General features: G+C 35.0%; 1 pseudogene; it reads right to left on the minus strand.

Annotated features, from left to right (window-relative positions):
• Window positions 1-16,628, minus strand: part of LOC127924389 (ryanodine receptor 2-like) — a 140,053-nt pseudogene that overhangs the window by 48,320 nt on the left and 75,105 nt on the right.

A 16,628-nucleotide genomic window follows, 5' to 3' on the forward strand; every position in this document is an offset into this window, starting at 1 on the left:
CTAGTAACTATCTAACCTGACTACAGGTGAATATAATATAGTAACTATCTAACTATCTAACCTGACTACAGGTGAATATAATATAGTAACCTATCTAACTATCTAACCTGACTACAGGTGAATATAATATAGTAACTATCTAACCTGACTACAGGTGAATATAATATAGTAACTATCTAACCTGACTACAGGTGAATATAATATAGTAACTATCTAACCTGACTAAAGGTGAATATAATATAGTAACTATCTAACCTGACTACAGGTGAATATAATATAGTAACTATCTAACCTGACTACAGGTGAATATAATATAGTAACTATCTAACCTGACGACAGGTGAATATAATATAGTAACTATCTAACCTGACTACAGGTGAATATAATATAGTAACTATCTAACCTGGCCACAGGTGAATATAATATAGTAACTATCTAACCTGACTACAGGTGAATATAATATAGTAACTATCTAACCTGACTACAGGTGAATATAATATATTAACTATCTAACCTGACTACAGGTGAATATAATATAGTAACTATCTAACTATCTAACCTGACTACAGGTGAATATAATATAGTAACTATCTAACCTGACTACAGGTGAATATAATATAGTAACTATCTAACCTGACTACAGGTGAATATAATATAGTAACTATCTAACCTGACTACAGGTGAATATAATATAGTAACTATCTAACTATCTAACCTGACTACAGGTGAATATAATATAGTAACTATCTAACCTGACTACAGGTGAATATAATATAGTAACTATCTAACCTGACTACAGGTGAATATAATATAACTATCTAACTATCTAACTATCTAACCTGACTACAGGTGAATATAATATAGTAACTATCTAACCTGACTACAGGTGAATATAATATAGTAACTATCTAACCTGACTACAGGTGAATATAATATAGTAACTATCTAACCTGACTACAGGTGAATATAATATAGTAACTATCTAACCTGACTACAGGTGAATATAATATAGTAACTATCTAACTATCTAACCTGACTACAGGTGAATATAATATAGTAACTATCTAACCTGACTACAGGTGAATATAATATAGTAACTATCTAACCTGACTACAGGTGAATATAATATAGTAACTATCTAACCTGACTACAGGTGAATATAATATAGTAACTATCTAACCTGACTACAGGTGAATATAATATAGTAACTATCTAACCTATCTAACCTGACTACTACAGGTGAATATAATATAGTAACTATCTAACCTGACTACAGGTGAATATAATATAGTAACTATCTAACCTGACTACAGGTGAATATAATATAGTACTATCTATCTAACCTGACTACAGGTGAATATAATATAGTAACTATCTAACCTGACTACAGGTGAATATAATATAGTAACTATCTAACCTGACTACAGGTGAATATAATATAGTAACTATCTAACCTGACTACAGGTGAATATAATATAGTAACTATCTAACCTGACTACAGGTGAATATAATATAGTAACTATCTAACCTGACTACAGGTGAATATAATATAGTAACTATCTAACCCTGACCTGACTACAGGTGAATATAATATAGTAACTATCTAACCTGACTACAGTGAATATAATATGAATATAACTATATTAACTATCTAACCTGACTACAGGTGAATATAATATAGTAACTATCTAACCTGACTACAGGTGAATATAATATAGTAACTATCTAACCTGACTACAGGTGAATATAATATAGTAACTATATAATATATCTAACCTGACTACAGGTGAATATAATATAGTAACTATCTAACCTGACGACAGGTGAATATAATATAGTAACTATCTAACCTGACTACAGGTGAATATAATATAGTAACTATCTAACCTGACTACAGGTGAATATAATATAGTAACTATCTAACCTGACTACAGGTGAATATAATACCTAACTATCTAACCTGGTGAATATAATATAGTAACTATCTAACCTGACTACAGGTGAATATAATATAGTAACTATCTAACCTGACCACAGGTGAATATAATATAGTAACTATCTAACCTGACTACAGGTGAATATAATATAGTAACTATCTAACCTGACTACAGGTGAATATAATATAGTAACTATCTAACTATCTAACCTGACTACAGGTGAATATAATATAGTAACTATCTAACCTGACTACAGGTGAATATAATATAGTAACTATCTAACCTGACTACAGGTGAATATAATATAGTAACTATCTAACCTGACTACAGGTGAATATAATATAGTAACTATCTAACCTGACTACAGGTGAATATAATATAGTAACTATCTAACTTGACTACAGGTGAATATAATATAGTAACTATCTAACCTGGCCACAGGTGAATATAATATAGTAACTATCTAACCTGACTACAGGTGAATATAATATAGTAACTATCTAACCTGACTACAGGTGAATATAATATAGTAACTATCTAACTATCTAACCTGACTACAGGTGAATATAATATAGTAACTATCTAACCTGACTACAGGTGAATATAATATAGTAACTATCTAACCTGACTACAGGTGAATATAATATAGTAACTATCTAACCTGACTACAGGTGAATATAATATAGTAACTATCTAACCTGACTACAGGTGAATATAATATAGTAACTATCTAACTTGACTACAGGTGAATATAATATAGTAACTATCTAACCTGGCCACAGGTGAATATAATATAGTAACTATCTAACCTGACTACAGGTGAATATAATATAGTAACTATCTAACCTGACTACAGGTGAATATAATATAGTAACTATCTAACTATCTAACCTGACTACAGGTGAATATAATATAGTAACTATCTAACCTGACTACAGGTGAATATAATATAGTAACTATCTAACTATCTAACCTGACTACAGGTGAATATAATATAGTAACTATCTAACCTGACTACAGGTGAATATAATATAGTAACTATCTAACCTGACTACAGGTGAATATAATATAGTAACTATCTAACCCTGACTACAGGTGAATATAATATAGTAACTATCTAACCTGACTACAGGTGAATATAATATAGTAACTATCTAACTATCTAACCTGACTACAGGTGAATATATTATAGTAACTATCTAACCTGACGGCAGGTGAATATAATATAGTAACTATCTAACTATCTAACCTGACTACAGGTGAATATATTATAGTAACTATCTAACCTGACTACAGGTGAATATAATATAGTAACTATCTAACCTGACGGCAGGTGAATATAATATAGTAACTATCTAACTATCTAACCTGACTACAGGTGAATATATTATAGTAACTATCTAACTATCTGACCTGACTACAGGTGAATATATTATAGTAACTATCTAACCTGACTACAGGTGAATATATTATAGTAACTATCTAACCTGACGGCAGGTGAATATAATATAGTAACTATCTAACTATCTAACCTGACTACAGGTGAATATATTATAGTAACTATCTAACCTGACTACAGGTGAATATAATATAGTAACTATCTAACTATCTAACCTGACTACAGGTGAATATATTATAGTAACTATCTAACCTGACGACAGGTGAATATAATATAGTAACTATCTAACCTGACTACAGGTGAATATAATATAGTAACTATCTAACCTGACTACAGGTGAATATAATATAGTAACTATCTAACTATCTAACCTGACTACAGGTGAATATAATATAGTAACTATCTAACCTGACTACAGGTGAATATAATATAGTAACTATCTAACCTGACTACAGGTGAATATAATATAGTAACTATCTAACCTGACTACAGGTGAATATAATATAGTAACTATCTAACCTGACTACAGGTGAATATAATATAGTAACTATCTAACCTGACGACAGGTGAATATATTATAGTAACTATCTAACCTGACTACAGGTGAATATAATATAGTAACTATCTAACCTGACTACAGGTGAATATAATATAGTAACTATCTAACTATCTAACCTGACTACAGGTGAATATAATATAGTAACTATCTAACCTGACTACAGGTGAATATAATATAGTAACTATCTAACCTGACTACAGGTGAATATAATATAGTAACTATCTAACCTGACCACAGGTGAATATAATATAGTAACTATCTAACCTGACTACAGGTGAATATAATATAGTAACTATCTAACCTGACTACAGGTGAATATAATATAGTAACTATCTAACTATCTAACCTGACTACAGGTGAATATAATATAGTAACTATCTAACCTGACTACAGGTGAATATAATATAGTAACTATCTAACCTGACTACAGGTGAATATAATATAGTAACTATCTAACCTGACTACAGGTGAATATAATATTGTAACTATCTAACTATCTAACCTGACTACAGGTGAATATAATATAGTAACTATCTAACCTGACTACAGGTGAATATAATATAGTAACTATCTAACTATCTAACCTGACTACAGGTTAATATAATATAGTAACTATCTAACCTGACTACAGGTGAATATAATATAGTAACTATCTAACTATCTAACCTGACTACAGGTGAATATAATATAGTAACTATCTAACCTGACTACAGGTGAATATAATATAGTAACTATCTAACTATCTAACCTGACTACAGGTGAATATAATATAGTAACTATCTAACCTGACGACAGGTGAATATAATATAGTAACTATCTAACCTGACTACAGGTGAATATAATATAGTAACTATCTAACCTGACTACAGGTGAATATAATATAGTAACTATCTAACCTGACAGGTGACAGGTGAATATAATATAGTAACTATCTAACCTGACTACAGGTGAATATAATATAGTAACTATCTAACCTGACTACAGGTGAATATAATATAGTAACTATCTAACCTGACGACAGGTGAATATAATATAGTAACTATCTAACCTGACTACAGGTGAATATAATATAGTAACTATCTAACTATCTAACCTGACTACAGGTGAATATAATATAGTAACTATCTAACCTGTAACTATCTAACGACAGGTGAATATAATATAGTAACTATCTAACTATCTAACCTGACTACAGGTGAATATAATATAGTAACTATCTAACCTGACTACAGGTGAATATAATATAGTAACTATCTAACTATCTAACCTGACTACAGGTGAATATAATATAGTAACTATCTAACCTGACGACAGGTGAATATAATATAGTAACTATCTAACCTGACGACAGGTGAATATAATATAGTAACTATCTAACTATCTAACCTGACTACAGGTGAATATAATATAGTAACTATCTAACTATCTAACCTGACCACAGGTGAATATAATATAGTAACTATCTAACTATCTAACCTGACTACAGGTGAATATAATATAGTAACTATCTAACTATCTAACCTGACTACAGGTGAATATAATATAGTAACTATCTAACCTGACTACAGGTGAATATAATATAGTAACTATCTAACCTGACTACAGGTGAATATAATATAGTAACTATCTAACCTGACTAAAGGTGAATATAATATAGTAACTATCTAACCTGACTACAGGTGAATATAATATAGTAACTATCTAACCTGACTACAGGTGAATATAATATAGTAACTATCTAACCTGACTACAGGTGAATATAATATAGTAACTATCTAACCTGACTACAGGTGAATATAATATAGTAACTATCTAACCTGACTACAGGTGAATATAATATAGTAACTATCTAACCTGACTACAGGTGAATATAATATAGTAACTATCTAACCTGACTACAGGTGAATATAATATAGTAACTATCTAACTATCTAACCTGACTACAGGTGAATATAATATAGTAACTATCTAACCTGACTACAGGTGAATATAATATAGTAACTATCTAACCTGGCCACAGGTGAATATAATATAGTAACTATCTAACCTGACTACAGGTGAATATAATATAGTAACTATCTAACTATCTAACCTGACTACAGGTGAATATAATATAGTAACTATCTAACCTGACTACAGGTGAATATAATATAGTAACTATCTAACTATCTAACCTGACTACAGGTGAATATAATATAGTAACTATCTAACCTGACTACAGGTGAATATAATATATTAACTATCTAACCTGACTACAGGTGAATATAATATAGTAACTATCTAACCTGACTACAGGTGAATATAATATAGTAACTATCTAACCTGACTACAGGTGAATATAATATAGTAACTATCTAACTATCTAACCTGACTACAGGTGAATATAATATAGTAACTATCTAACCTGACTACAGGTGAATATAATATAGTAACTATCTAACCTGACTACAGGTGAATATAATATAGTAACTATCTAACCTGACTACAGGTGAATATAATATAGTAACTATCTAACCTGACTACAGGTGAATATAATATAGTAACTATCTAACTATCTAACCTGACTACAGGTGAATATAATATAGTAACTATCTAACCTGACTACAGGTGAATATAATATAGTAACTATCTAACCTGACTACAGGTGAATATAATATAGTAACTATCTAACCTGACTACAGGTGAATATAATATAGTAACTATCTAACCTGACGACAGGTGAATATAATATAGTAACTATCTAACCTGACTACAGGTGAATATAATATAGTAACTATCTAACCTGACTACAGGTGAATATAATATAGTAACTATCTAACCTGACTACAGGTGAATATAATATAGTAACTATCTAACCTGACGACAGGTGAATATAATATAGTAACTATCTAACCTGACTACAGGTGAATATAATATAGTAACTATCTAACCTGACTACAGGTGAATATAATATAGTAACTATCTAACCTGACTACAGGTGAATATAATATAGTAACTATCTAACCTGACTACAGGTGAATATAATATAGTAACTATCTAACCTGACTACAGGTGAATATAATATAGTAACTATCTAACTATCTAACCTGACTACAGGTGAATATAATATAGTAACTATCTAACCTGACGACAGGTGAATATAATATAGTAACTATCTAACCTGACTACAGGTGAATATAATATAGTAACTATCTAACCTGACTACAGGTGAATATAATATAGTAACTATCTAACTATCTAACCTGACTACAGGTGAATATAATATAGTAACTATCTAACCTGACTACAGGTGAATATAATATAGTAACTATCTAACCTGACTACAGGTGAATATAATATAGTAACTATCTAACCTGACTACAGGTGAATATAATATAGTAACTATCTAACTATCTAACCTGACTACAGGTGAATATAATATAGTAACTATCTAACCTGACTACAGGTGAATATAATATAGTAACTATCTAACCTGACTACAGGTGAATATAATATAGTAACTATCTAACCTGACTACAGGTGAATATAATATAGTAACTATCTAACCTGACTACAGGTGAATATAATATAGTAACTATCTAACTATCTAACCTGACTACAGGTGAATATAATATAGTAACTATCTAACCTGACGACAGGTGAATATAATATAGTAACTATCTAACCTGACTACAGGTGAATATAATATAGTAACTATCTAACCTGACTACAGGTGAATATAATATAGTAACTATCTAACCTGACTACAGGTGAATATAATATAGTAACTATCTAACCTGACTACAGGTGAATATAATATAGTAACTATCTAACCTGACTACAGGTGAATATAATATAGTAACTATCTAACTATCTAACCTGACTACAGGTGAATATAATATAGTAACTATCTAACCTGACTACAGGTGAATATAATATAGTAACTATCTAACCTGACTACAGGTGAATATAATATAGTAACTATCTAACCTGACTACAGGTGAATATAATATAGTAACTATCTAACCTGACTACAGGTGAATATAATATAGTAACTATCTAACCTGACGACAGGTGAATATAATATAGTAACTATCTAACCTGACTACAGGTGAATATAATATAGTAACTATCTAACCTGACTACAGGTGAATATAATATAGTAACTATCTAACCTGACCACAGGTGAATATATTATAGTAACTATCTAACTATCTAACCTGACTACAGGTGAATATAATATAGTAACTATCTAACCTGACTCCAGGTGAATATAATATAGTAACTATCTAACCTGACTACAGGTGAATATAATATAGTAACTATCTAACCTGACTACAGGTGAATATAATATAGTAACTATCTAACCTGACGACAGGTGAATATAATATAGTAACTATCTAACCTGACTACAGGTGAATATAATATAGTAACTATCTAACCTGACTACAGGTGAATATAATATAGTAACTATCTAACCTGACTACAGGTGAATATAATATATTAACTATCTAACCTGACTACAGGTGAATATAATATAGTAACTATCTAACCTGACTACAGGTGAATATAATATAGTAACTATCTAACCTGACCACAGGTGAATATAATATAGTAACTATCTAACCTGACTACAGGTGAATATAATATAGTAACTATCTAACCTGACTACAGGTGAATATAATATAGTAACTATCTAACCTGACTACAGGTGAATATAATATAGTAACTATCTAACCTGACCACAGGTGAATATAATATAGTAACTATCTAACTATCTGACCTGACTACAGGTGAATATAATATAGTAACTATCTAACCTGACTACAGGTGAATATAATATAGTAACTATCTAACCTGACTACAGGTGAATATAATATAGTAACTATCTAACCTGACCACAGGTGAATATATTATAGTAACTATCTAACTATCTAACCTGACTACAGGTGAATATAATATAGTAACTATCTAACCTGACTCCAGGTGAATATAATATAGTAACTATCTAACCTGACTACAGGTGAATATAATATAGTAACTATCTAACCTGACTACAGGTGAATATAATATTGTAACTATCTAACTATCTAACCTGACTACAGGTGAATATAATATAGTAACTATCTAACCTGACTACAGGTGAATATAATATAGTAACTATCTAACCTGACCACAGGTGAATATAATATAGTAACTATCTAACTATCTAACCTGACTACAGGTGAATATAATATAGTAACTATCTAACCTGACTACAGGTGAATTTAATAGACTAGCTATCTTACCTGACCACAGGTGAATATAATAGACTAGCTGTCTTACCTGACCACAGGTGAATATAATAGACTAGCTATCTTACCTGACCACAGGTGAATATAACAGATTAGCTATCTTACCTGACCACAGGTGAATATAATAGACTAGCTATTTTACCTGACCACAGGTGAATATAATAGACTAGCTATCTTACCTGACCACAGGTGAATATAATAGACTAGCTATCTTACCTGACCACAGGTGAATATAATAGACTAGCTATCTTACCTGACCACAGGTGAATATAACAGATTAGCTATCTTACCTGACCACAGGTGAATATAACAGATTAGCTATCTTACCTGACCACAGGTGAATATAACAGATTAGCTATCTTACCTGACCACAGGTGAATATAACAGATTAGCTATCTTACCTGACCACAGGTGAATATAACAGATTAGCTATCTTACCTGACCACAGGTGAATATAACAGATTAGCTATCTTACCTGACCACAGGTGAATATAACAGATTAGCTATCTTACCTGACCACAGGTGAATATAACAGATTAGCTATCTTACCTGACCACAGGTGAATATAACAGATTAGCTATCTTACCTGACCACAGGTGAATATAACAGATTAGCTATCTTACCTGACCACAGGTGAATATAACAGATTAGCTATTTTACCTGACCACAGGTGAATATAACAGATTAGCTATCTTACCTGACCACAGGTGAATATAACAGATTAGCTATTTTACCTGACCACAGGTGAATATAACAGATTAGCTATCTTACCTGACCACAGGTGAATATAACAGATTAGCTATCTTACCTGACCACAGGTGAATATAACAGATTAGCTATCTTACCTGACCACAGGTGAATATAACAGATTAGCTATTTTACCTGACCACAGGTGAATATAACAGATTAGCTATTTTACCTGACCACAGGTGAATATAACAGATTAGCTATCTTACCTGACCACAGGTGAATATAACAGATTAGCTATCTTACCTGACCACAGGTGAATATAACAGATTAGCTATCTTACCTGACCACAGGTGAATATAACAGATTAGCTATCTTACCTGACCACAGGTGAATATAACAGATTAGCTATTTTACCTGACCACAGGTGAATATAACAGATTAGCTATTTTACCTGACCACAGGTGAATATAACAGATTAGCTATCTTACCTGACCACAGGTGAATATAACAGATTAGCTATTTTACCTGACCACAGGTGAATATAACAGATTAGCTATCTTACCTGACCACAGGTGAATATAACAGATTAGCTATTTTACCTGACCACAGGTGAATATAACAGATTAGCTATTTTACCTGACCACAGGTGAATATAACAGATTAGCTATTTTACCTGACCACAGGTGAATATAACAGATTAGCTATTTTACCTGACCACAGGTGAATATAACAGATTAGCTATCTTACCTGACCACAGGTGAATATAACAGATTAGCTATTTTACCTGACCACAGGTGAATATAACAGATTAGCTATCTTACCTGACCACAGGTGAATATAACAGATTAGCTATTTTACCTGACCACAGGTGAATATAACAGATTAGCTATCTTACCTGACCACAGGTGAATATAACAGATTAGCTATTTTACCTGACCACAGGTGAATATAACAGATTAGCTATCTTACCTGACCACAGGTGAATATAACAGATTAGCTATCTTACCTGACCACAGGTGAATATAACAGATTAGCTATCTTACCTGACCACAGGTGAATATAACAGATTAGCTATTTTACCTGACCACAGGTGAATATAACAGATTAGCTATTTTACCTGACCACAGGTGAATATAACAGATTAGCTATTTTACCTGACCACAGGTGAATATAACAGATTAGCTATTTTATCTGACCACAGGTGAATATAATAGACTAGCTATCTTACCTGACCACAGGTGAATATAACAGATTAGCTATTTTACCTGACCACAGGTGAATATAACAGATTAGCTATTTTACCTGACCACAGGTGAATATAATAGACTAGCTATCTTACCTGACCACAGGTGAATATAACAGATTAGCTATTTTACCTGACCACAGGTGAATATAACAGATTAGCTATTTTACCTGACCACAGGTGAATATAATAGACTAGCTATCTTACCTGACCACAGGTGAATATAACAGATTAGCTATTTTACCTGACCACAGGTGAATATAACAGATTAGCTATTTTACCTGACCACAGGTGAATATAATAGACTAGCTATCTTACCTGACCACAGGTGAATATAACAGATTAGCTATCTTACCTGACCACAGGTGAATATAACAGATTAGCTATCTTACCTGACCACAGGTGAATATAACAGATTAGCTATTTTACCTGACCACAGGTGAATATAACAGATTAGCTATCTAACCTGACCACAGGTGAATATAACAGATTAGCTATCTTACCTGACTACAGGTGAATATAATATAGTAACTATCTAACCTGACTACAGGTGAATATAATATAGTAACTATCTAACCTGACTACAGGTGAATATAATATAGTAACTATCTAACCTGACCACAGGTGAATATAACAGATTAGCTATCTTACCTGACCACAGGTGCAAGCCGTCGAAGCCGTAGGAGTACAGGTCGTCACCGAGCCCGTTTCCCCCCCAGCCCTCTCCTCCCCCGGGGTAGGGTTGGTAGCCGTCCGTGGTGGCCCAGCCCACTCTGAGATGTGTGGCTTCGGCCGTAACGAAGGGTAACACCTGGTCCACCATCAGCTCATAATACCACTTCCTGTACTGGGCGGAGCCTTCACTCACACCCAGGAAGATGTTAGGCCTCATGCTGCCATGTGGGAAGAAGGATAACAAGGGGTTAATGTCGGTTAAAGTTCAATACTGGAACAATGTTGTTTTTCTTGTCTATATTGAATACATCATTTAAACATTCACAGTGTAGGTTGGATAAAGTATATGAACCCCCAAGGCTAATGACTTCTCCAAAAAATAATTGGAGTCAGGAGTCAGTTAACCTGGAGTCCAATCAATGAGACGAGATTGGATATGTTGGTTAGAGCTGCCTTGTCCTATAAAAACACTAAAAAAATGTTGTTTGCTATTCTCAAGAAGCATTGCCTGATGTGAACCATACTTCAAACAAAAGAGACCTCAGAAGACCGGAGATTAAGAATTGTTGACTTGCATAAAGCTGGAAAGGGTTGAAAATTATCTCTAAAAGCCTCGACGTTCATCAGTCCACGGTAAGACAGATGGTCTATAAATGGAGAAAGTTCAGCACTGTTGCTACTCTCCCTATGAGTGGCCGGCCTGCAAAGATGTCAGCTAAAGACCTACAGAAATCTCTGGAACATGCTAACATCTCTGTTGACGAGTCTACGATACGTAAAACACTAAACAAGAATGGTGTTCATGGGAGAACACCACGGAAGAAACCACTGCTGACTAAAAAAAAACATTGCTGCACGTCTGAAGTTTGCAGAGTTCACAGCGCTACTGGCAGAATATTCTGTGGACAGTTCAGTTGTTTGGAAGGAACACACACGGTGGAGAAAAAAGTCACAGGACACCAACATCAAAACCTCATCCCAACGGTAAAGTCTGGTGGAGGAAGCATCATGGTTTGGGGCTGCTTTGCTGCCTCAAATCCTGGACAGCTTGCTGTCATCGACGGAAAAATTAATTCCCAAGTTTATCGAGAATGTATCTGTCCGCCAGTTGAAGCTCAACAGAAGTTGGGTGACGCAACAGGACAACGACCCAAAACACAGAAATAAATCAACAACAGAATGGCTTCAACAGAAGAAAAAACACCTTCTGGAGTGGCCCAGTCAGAGTCCTGACCTCAACCCGTTTGAGATATTGTGGCATGACCTCAAGAGAGCGGTTCACACCAGACATCCCAAGAATATTGCTGAACTGAAACAATTTTGTAAAGAGGAATGGTCCAAAATTTCTCCAGACCGTTGTGCAAGTCTGATCTGCAACTACAGAAAACGTTTGGTTGAGGTTACTGCTGACAAAGGAGGGTCAACCTGTTATTAAATCTAAGGGTTCACATACTTTTCCCACCCTGCACTGTGAATGTTTACACGGTGTGTTCAATAAAGACATGAAAACATATAACTGTTTGTGTGTTATTAGTTTAAGCAGACTGTTTGTCTATTGTTGTGACCTAGATGAAGAACATATCGAATATTATGACCAATTTTATGACCAATTTATGCAGAAATCCAGATATTTCCAAAGGGTTCACATACTGTTTCTTTCGACACCACATATCGAGACACATTTTCAATATTTCTAAAAGTTTGGTACGTATTGATTTTTTGTTTTTACTGATAGAATTTAAATATTATTTTGAAATGATATTAAACAATGTGAAGAGGTGTTTGTTTCCTCCTCATTTGATGGATAAAGAATCTGCCCTGAAAAATAAACCAACCAACAATGAAAACTAAATCAGGGTCCGTATCATTTGGATCAAAATAAAACATCCTATCAGAGTATTACAAATTAACATGAAATAGTCGTTTCTTTAAAATAAAATCTTCTAACTCACTCCAATTATCTTCTGACATAAGAATAAAGAATAAATGGTCAAGAGGCTCTGGGTCACAACCACAAAATACACATTTGTTTTCAACAGCTATTTAGAATCTGTGTATAATAAAAGTCTTTAAATCAAATCAAATCAAATTTATTTATATAGCCCTTCGTACATCAGCTGATATCTCAAAGTGCTGTACAGAAACCCAGCCTAAAACCCCAAACAGCAAACAATGCAGGTGTAAAAGCACGGTGGCTAGGAAAAACTCCCTAGAAAGGCCAAAACCTAGGAAGAAACCTAGAGAGGAACCGGGCTATGTGGGGTGACCAGTCCTCTTCTGGCTGTGCCGGGTAGAGATTATAACAGAACATGACCAAGATGTTCAAATGTTCATAAATGACCAGCATGGTCGAATAATAATAAGGCAGAACAGTTGAAACTGGAGCAGCAGCACAGTCAGGTGGACTGGGGACAGCAAGGAGCCTTCATGTCAGGTAGTCCTGGGGCACGGTCCTAGGGCTCATGTCAGTTGAAACTGGAGCAGGAGCATGGCCAGGTGGACTGGGGACAGCAAGGAGTCCTCATGTCAGGTAGTCCTGGGACATGGTCCTAGGGCTCAGGTCCTCCGAGAGAGAGAAAGAAAGAGAGAAGGAGAGAATTAGAGAACGCACACTTAGATTCACACAGGACACCGAATAGGACAGGAGAAGTACTCCAGATATAACAAACTGACCCTAGCCCCCGACACATAAACTACTGCAGCATAAATACTGGAGGCTGAGACAGGAGGGGTCAGGAGACACTGTGGCCCCATCCGAGGACACCCCGGACAGGGCCAAACAGGAAGGATATAACCCCACCCACTTTGCCAAAGCACATCCCCCACACCACTAGAGGGATATCTTCAACCACCAACTTACCATCCTGAGACAAGGCCGAGTATAGCCCACAAAGATCTCCGCCACGGTACAACCCAAGGGGGGGCAACCCAGACAGGCCGACCACAACAGTGAATCAACCCACCCAGGTGACGCACCCCCAGGGACGGCACGAGAGAGCCCCCAGCAAGCCAGTGACTCAGCCCCGTAACAGGGTTAGAGGCAGAGAATCCCAGTGGAAAGAGGGGAACCGGCCAGGCAGAGACAGCAAGGGCGGTTCGTTGCTCCAGAGCCTTTCCGTTCACCTTCCCACTCCTGGGCCAGACTACACTCAATCATATGACCCACTGAAGAGATGAGTCTTCAGTAAAGACTTAAAGGTTGAGACCGAGTTTGCGTCTCTGACATGGGTAGGCAGACCGTTCCATAAAAATTGAGCTCTATAGGAGAAAGCCCTGCCTCCAGCTGTTTGCTTAGAAATTCTAGGGACAATTAGGAGGCCTGCGTCTTGTGACCGTAGCGTACGTGTAGGTATGTACGGCAGGACCAAATCAGAGAGGTAGGTAGGAGCAAGCCCATGTAATGCTTTGTAGGTTAGCAGTAAAACCTTGAAATCAGCCCTTGCTTTGACAGGAAGCCAGTGTAGAGAGGCTAGCACTGGAGTAATATTATCAAATTTTTTGGTTCTAGTCAGGATTCTAGCAGCCGTATTTAGCACTAACTGAAGTTTATTTAGTGCTTTATCCGGGTAGCCGGAAAATAGAGCATTGCAGTAGTCTAACCTAGAAGTGACAAAAGCATGGATTAATTTTTCTGCATCATTTTTGGACAGAAAGTTTCTGATTTTTGCAATGTTACGTAGATGGAAAAAGCTGTCCTCGAAATGGTCTTGATATGTTCTTCAAAAGAGAGATCAGGGTCCAGAGTAACGCCGAGGTCCTTCACAGTTTTATTTGAGACGACTGTACAACCATTAAGATTAATTGTCAGATTCAACAGAAGATCTCTTTGTTTCTTGGGACCTAGAACAAGCATCTCTGTTTTGTCCGAGTTTAATAGTAGAAAGTTTGCAGCCATCCACTTCCTTATGTCTGAAACACATGCTTCTAGCGAGGGCAATTTTGGGGCTTCACCATGTTTCATTGAAATGTACAGCTGTGTGTCATCCGCATAGCAGTGAAAGTTTACATTATGTTTTCGAATAACATCCCCAAGAGGTAAAATATATAGTGAAAACAATAGTGGTCCTAAAACAGAACCTTGAGGAACACCGAAATGTACAGTTGATTTGTCAGAGGACAAACCATTCACAGAGACAAACTGATATCTTTCCGACAGATAAGATCTAAACCAGGCCAGAACTTGTCCGTGTAGACCAATTTGGGTTTCCAATCTCTCCAAAAGAATGTGGTGATCGATGGTATCAAAAGCAGCACTAAGGTCTAGGAGCACGAGGACAGATGCAGAGCCTCGGTCCGATGCCATTAAAATGTCATTTACCACCTTCACAAGTGCCGTCTCAGTGCTATGATGGGGTCTAAAACCAGACTGAAGCATTTCGTATACATTGTTTGTCTTCAGGAAGGCAGTGAGTTGCTGCGCAACAGCCTTCTCTAAAATCTTTGAGAGGAATGGAAGATTCGATATAGGCCGATAGTTTTTTATATTTTCTGGGTCAAGGTTTGGCTTTTTCAAGAGAGGCTTTATTACTGCCACTTTTAGTGAGTTTGGTACACATCCAGTGGATAGAGAGCCGTTTATTATGTTCAACATAGGAGGGCCAAGCACAGGAAGCAGCTCTTTCAGTAGTTTAGTTGGAATAGGGTCCAGTATACAGCTTGAAGGTTTAGAGGCCATGATTATTTTCATCATTGTGTCAAGAGATATAGTACTAAAACACTTGAGCGTCTCTCTTGATCCTAGGTCCTGGCAGAGTTGTGCAGACTCAGGACAACTGAGGTTTGGAGGAATACGCAGGTTTAAAGAGGAGTCCGTAATTTGCTTTCTAATAATCATAATCTTTTCCTCAAAGAA

The sequence above is a fragment of the Oncorhynchus keta genome, unplaced genomic scaffold (assembly GCF_023373465.1).
Source record: "Oncorhynchus keta strain PuntledgeMale-10-30-2019 unplaced genomic scaffold, Oket_V2 Un_contig_3986_pilon_pilon, whole genome shotgun sequence".
In the NCBI taxonomy this organism is placed as follows: Eukaryota; Metazoa; Chordata; class Actinopteri; order Salmoniformes; family Salmonidae; genus Oncorhynchus; species Oncorhynchus keta.